Here is a 6,512-nt window from a genome sequence, read left to right on the forward strand (position 1 = left end):
AAGTGTCTGGAAGGACTCACATTTTGCAGATCTTGGTCTTGAACTGTTAGGATTCTCATCTGTCCCCATTTTTGAATACTAAGGCTTCCCTGGCTGGGGTATTCCTATAGCTGAAAGGGCAGAGAGATGGAGACCAGAATATTGGATTCATCCATAAGGTGCCAGACTGGCACTTTTCTCTTCATTTCCCAGCTGGGGGTCATGAACCACACTTGGCCCACTCAGGACTCTGGACATAAGGCCCACAGTAGTTTCAACCTTGTAGGTTTGCTCGAGCCATTGAAGAGCCCAGGGATCAGAGCTGCCTGCTCAAAGACCAGAGGCAGAGCTTATTGGAACCAGGGGTGAAAACTCCAATTCCCTTAAATAGAAAAACATGTGACTTAAGAAAACTTCTGTTATTTATTTTTAAAAATAGCATCAGTGTTTCTGTCTTTTGGATTTAAATTTTAAAACTCCCATTAGCCAGGCACTTTGTGCCTCAGTCCCATAGTTCTGCCATGCATTTTTGCATCCAGACTGTCTTCCTGGAGATTGAAGTTCAGCTTCTCTTTTACTCCTCCTGGACCAGGAGTAACAGGTCTGCGTGAGCACCAGCCTCATGGCATTGGCTGCTGTTGCTTCTCCTGCTGAAGATAATAAAGACAGCGTCAGGCTGAGAGGATGATGCAGGACTTTAGCAGTTTGGGCAAAGAGGAGACTAGTGGGTCAGACTCCACTTACCTGAGTTCCTGGCCTAAAGGGAGGTTAGTGAGCTGAGCTCAGAGAATCAGGAAGCTCAGACTGGAAGGAAAGGGGGAAGAGGTGGCACCACTTGCCCTGTTGGAAAGACATTTTTCAGGCCACAGCCCTGGGCCATTCCTGGAAACCAGCCACTGAAGAGGGCATGGGTGGCTGCCACTGCTCGCACCGAGTGTGGGCTGGAGATCAAAAGGCTTACCCAGCCAGGGAGTGAAACAGCATAACATCCGTGAGAACCACTGTGTAATCCCCTGCACCCCAAGCCCAATCTTCAGATGGCCTCTGAAGAGTGAGCACCGAAGCCAGAGACAGATCCTGCAGGGCCTCGTTAAGCCCTGAGTGGGCGCTGGTCACGTTCACCGTGCTGGAGAGCATGAGAGGAGAAACAGGCCTGGGTGGAAGGGGCTGCTCCAGTAAGGAGTCAGCTTGAGACATGTTGAGTCTGTTACATCTGTAGAGGACACTGGTCCTAAGTCTCAGGGAAGCCCAGGTTGGTGCCTTTTATATCCACCTACTCCTGCCAGCCTGACTCTCCACCAGAGGGAAGCTGTACTCCCCTTGGAAGCCTTTCACCTCCTGTTGGCGAGGCCTTCTGTAATGAAACGTTGAACATTTGCAGAGATCTTGGGTGGCAATGGCAGACTGGCAAATGGTAAAGAGAGCAGTGGCTCTGTCTCCAGCTCTCCAAAATGGGCAAACCCTCCCCAGCCCCAGCCTTCTTTCTGTCCCAGACACCACTTTGCACAGCTCTGGGAGGCATCATTGACATTGGGTCACCTGCCTTGCTGGCGCTCTGGGCGCTGGCTCTCCAGCCTCTTGGCTCCTGCTTCCCTCTGAGCTCCCTGACGCTTGCTCTCAGCTTCCTCTCCTTCCCTTTCTGCAATTCCGTAGCGAAACACTCCTCCTACTTCTCGGGCTCTCCCTCTGTTCCTTATCATCATATTTATTATTATTTTATTTATTTATTATTACTTTGAACATTTTAGGAAAGAAAGATCAATGGAGATTAAAAACTTCATTTTTCTAAGTTCACTTCTGGTTCTTCACAATTTGCGGAAACTTGTTTTTATATATTGTGATCAGTAGATCCATGTCATTTCGTGTTCTGCTTTGATCAAGTTACATTTCAAAAACACATCATCCGTAGAGAGGTCATTGGCGTATTTGTCATTGTTCGTGTTTCCTAAGCAGTCTATCATACTGCTTTATGAGTTTGCTTAACCTTTTCCCCATTGTTGGGCACTTGAGATGTTTCCAACGTAGTGCAATACAACAGAGTGTGGGGAGTGGATGGGAGTAGGTATGGGGATGGCTTTCAAGCTAAACAGGCAAAGATGGGTCACAGCACCAGGTTCTGGCCGAGACAAGGAGCAAAACTGTAAGTAATGGGGGCCAGTTGTGCTGGATGTAAACAAGGGCAAGAATAAGTCATTTTTTGGCCATAGGGGATCTGAGGTCCTGTACCCGGAACTCTTTGGGCTGACTCATGGGGAGGCTGATGTGGGCTCAAATCTTGGCTCTGTTACTGTCTCCGCCATCGGGATTCTGGACCACGCTGGACTTCTGCTTCCTTATACAAAACAGGGTGATAGCTCTCCATCTGGGGCTTGTGATGACCTAATCTGACAAGATAATAAATCCACAAGAGCCTTAAACAAGTTGTAAATATTGTACAAACACAAGTCATTAAAATGTGGGTCCAGGCTAAAAATTTGGAGGGGAAAGGAACTATTGTCGAGAATTTGGAATTCTCTCTGGTGTGCCCTGCTTCCCAGAATGGCAGGAACAAGCAGAAGCCTGCTTGCTGCAGGAAAGGATCCTCATTGCTGGTTCTGAGTACTTGTTTATACTTGGGTTGTGCTTCCTTGAAAAGGAGGCTGAAACTGCCCGAGCCAGGAGCAACCACAGCTCCCTGGCCTGGCATGGCCCCAGGGCCTGGCTACTGTGTATCCAGCAGCCCCTCGAAATTTCCTCAAATGCTTTTTTCTGGGTTGTACCAGAAACCTCAATAGAGTGTTCTTCAATTTCCAAAGCTGCAGCGTGTTAAAATTAAGGCAGAGAAGGCATTCAGTCATTGTAAACAGTGTTCGAGGGATCTGCTCTGACGATTCTTTGTGCGACTTCACATATTTTTCTGTCCTTGTACTGTGTGTACACATGTGTGTGGGGGTGGTGGTGGTGAGAAATTTACCCAAAAAGCAGAAATTGTGCAACTGGCCCTTGGACTTTAGCCTCTGCCTGGTCACTCATTTTTTGAGCATCAGCTTTGTGTCAGGAGCTGTGTTAGGCGCCACGGGTGGCACAGCAAACAGGACAGACACAGTTCCTGTCCTCATGGGGCTTAGACTTAACAGCACAGCTTTGTCAGAGAATCAAGGTCCCCCCTGTGCCCTCAGAGAGCTCATCTCCTTCTTCCTGTCTCCATGTGCCCCACCCTGAGCAGTCCTGTGTGTGCACTCCCCTTGCCCTTGAGACTGTGTCAGACATCAGGGTGGGGAGGGAAGTGCAGCCTGTCTCCAGAGTTCAGAGACACTCACCCACCCTTGAAGTTGCCCTGAGTCTTTTAGGAGCTTCTGGAACACTGTCTCCTTGAAAAGCGTCCTCCCCCAAGACAATGGCGAGTGGAGGTGAGGTGAGGGTGCCAGCCTGCCAGGGTCAGGGGCTGCCCCTAGGCCTGGAAGTGGTCTGGAACTGGAGGAGATGAGGTTTGCCAGGCTGCTCAGAGTCCCTGGTGGGACAGGAAGCCTGTGGGGCTGGTGGAGGGGCTTGTTTTGACTGGGAAGGCACTGGGGCTGGACAGAGCAGGCCAGACAGACACTGCCATTTCCCAAAGCTCAGGCAGGCAGGCAGGCTTTGGCCCCTTTGCCCCTAAAGCCCTCCCCTACTTCTGGTCTGTTGGAGCCAGAGAGGGGAGAGTGGTGGGCTGGGATTGTGTGGGCTTCTGCTGGGTGGCAGCCCGCCTTTCTCACCCTCTCTGGTGTACAGGGCGGGCCCCATTGCATCAGCCTTGGAGCCTCTGCTCCTGGCTTTGCAGCCAGCTGGGCCCCTGGAGGAGGGACTCTCACTGTTTTTCAACAAACCATTAACCATTTCACCCTCCTAGCCCTCCTTACAACCAACCTGGATTCTCAAGGCTGCCCTCATCCTGCTCTGCCCTGGTCTTGAAAACCCCCTTCTGCTCTGTGACACCCAAGGGATCACTTGGGCAGCCTTTTGAGGATTGAAAGCTCCACCATACACAACAGGAGCCTGATCACTTGCCTGGGAAAAGAGTTAACCTCCGTCACCCCCACCCTCAGCATTTGTCCCATTCTGCAGCGGTGAGGACAGAGTGCCTCAGCCTCCAGCATGAGCTCATGCCACCTCCACACTCCAAACAGAGACCCGCCAGAGGGTCAACACAACATTTTCAACCTAGAACAAGAGTTGAGCTCAAGCCAAAGGCCAGAAGCTTGGCCCTTGGCCTCTCCTCAGACCCCCTCCAGCCATTTTCTGCAGACCAGTATGGGCCTTTACCATCTTTAGAGGGGCTCTGGTCAGGACTGGGTGGAGTGAGGCCCTGAGGGGACCCGCGGGGCTGATTGAAGACAGGCACAAGTACACAGTGTTTTCCTGTTCCGGTAAGGGCTGGATGAGGAGGCATCAGGGGTGGGGGCAGAGAGGCCTTTCCAGTCAGCAAGCCCCAGCCACATTCTGGCTCAGGACTTTTATCTCCAGCCCCAGCATTCCCCTCATCACCACACCCGTTCCTGGGCCTGAAATAGCCTGAAACTTCATCCAAGCCTAGGCCCGGGTCCCAATTTTAGTTCCACAAACATTTGGCTGCACTATAACTTGCAGGGTCCTGTGGGTCCCCTGAGGAATGTAGAGATGAATGAGGCCCAGCCCCTGCCTGCAGGGAGCTTGCAAATTGTGCCCAGATGGCTATAGCCAAAGGCATGAGATGCCTGAGGAAAAAGAGGATGCATCCCCTGGAAGGAATGAGGCCTGCGAAGGAGAGTCATTTCTGTTGAATCATAAAGGATGACTAGGCCATTATTATCAGGCAGAAATGAAGGACATTTATCCTAGATGAAGGGAACAGCTAGAGCAAAAATATGGATGTGTGGAATTTAGGATACGTTTTGGAACATGGCCAGCAATCAGGTTTCACTGAAGCATGTGGGCGAACATGGAGCTCTTTACGGTTTCCATGGATGTCTGAGTTTATCTCGACTGTCTGTAGTCTGAGGGTTCCCAAGTGGCAAATACCTATAGGTTTACAGAGCTTTACAGACCAGCACAGAAAGGTGCAAAGCATGCTTGGAGCTATCATAGCACATTCGTGACAAAGCCGGGACTACACCCAGCTTCTCCCACCAGTCTCTGAATCCAGTGCGCTTAATCCATGGAGCTGGCCGGCCCCTCAGACCTTGCCGCCCCTGAGGGGCCAAGAAGATGCATGAAATGAACAACCACTCCAAAGTGAACTGGGACACAGAGATTTAGCCGTGGGAATGTTCCTCGTGGTGGTGCATGTAAGGAGGAACGAATAGCTTCATGACACGGGATGGGAACAAAATGCCAGCTTTCTTCATTTAAACCTGGACCTAAGCTCCATCTACAGTCGGCGAGATGTCTAACCGTACTCTTAGGGCTTCCTCCCATGATTCACTGGATTTTACAAAAAATAAAATAAAAATCTCCAAATAAGCAAACAAAGGGTTTTTTGTTTTGTTTTGTTTTTTTACAAGACAGGAGCAGCTAGTCCTGATTGGGTGGTGCTCACTCCTGTTAATAGCTGCTCAGTGTGGGTCTTCCCTATCTGTGGGTGCTGCTTCTCCAAGGCAGGCAGGGGAGCTGCCCACTCACAGTGGCCTCGCCCGGCAGCTGGCCACCTAGCGGCCTTTCCTCCAGCCTCCTTGCTGCTGGCTCCATCCAGGGATGTGCATCCCTGGAGCTAAAGTTCCAATTCCAATTTCTGTCATTTGTGAACAGTCGTAATTTCCCATCTTCTTTCCAGATGCTGGTGGTCACTGCCCACAGGTAGGGCCACCGTCCCTTCCCAAGTGAAGAACTACCTTCCATCCTTTCTGACCTCCTGGACTCAAAGCCCTGGCTGCCTTCTCGAGAGGGAGGATGTGGGGAAAATGTTTCACATTCTTTTCTGAAGAATCCACAGCCAAACAAACCAGATATGGCTGATTTCTCAATCATGAAACTATACCACGTTAGTTGTTCAATTAATCACCATGTTGCACTTCCAATAGCAAAAGAATAGTTTAAAAATATGGTACAGTCATACAAAGCAATACTGAGCCACCTCACAGAAGGATCTGGAATGATATGGAAAGACATTCATCATAATGTTTATAGCTGAAAAAAAAAGTTTTAAAAACAGCATCCCAGTGTGGCCCAATTTGGGGTAAAGATGAAACTATATCTCTATACAAAGAAAAAACAGGAAAAAGGTAAACACCTCCTGGGCTGAGCATGGTGGCTCATGTCTATAATCCTAGCACGCTGGAAGGCTGAGGCAGGTGGACTGCTTGAGCTCAGGAGTTCGAGACCAGCCTGAGCAAGAGCAAGACCCCATTCCTAAAAAACTAGCCAGGTGTTATGGCAGGTACCTGTAGACCTAGCTACTAGGGAGCTGAGCCTAAGAGTTTGAGGTTGCTGTGGGCTATGAAGCCATAGCACTCTACCCAGGGCAACAGAGTGAGACTCCGTCTAAGATAGAAAAGGAAGGAAGGAAGGAAGGAAGGAAGGAAGGAAGGAAGGAAGGAAGGAAG

This window comes from Otolemur garnettii, unplaced genomic scaffold (assembly GCF_000181295.1).
Source record: "Otolemur garnettii isolate 467f Iridium unplaced genomic scaffold, OtoGar3 scaffold00010, whole genome shotgun sequence".
Taxonomy (NCBI): Eukaryota; Metazoa; Chordata; class Mammalia; order Primates; family Galagidae; genus Otolemur; species Otolemur garnettii.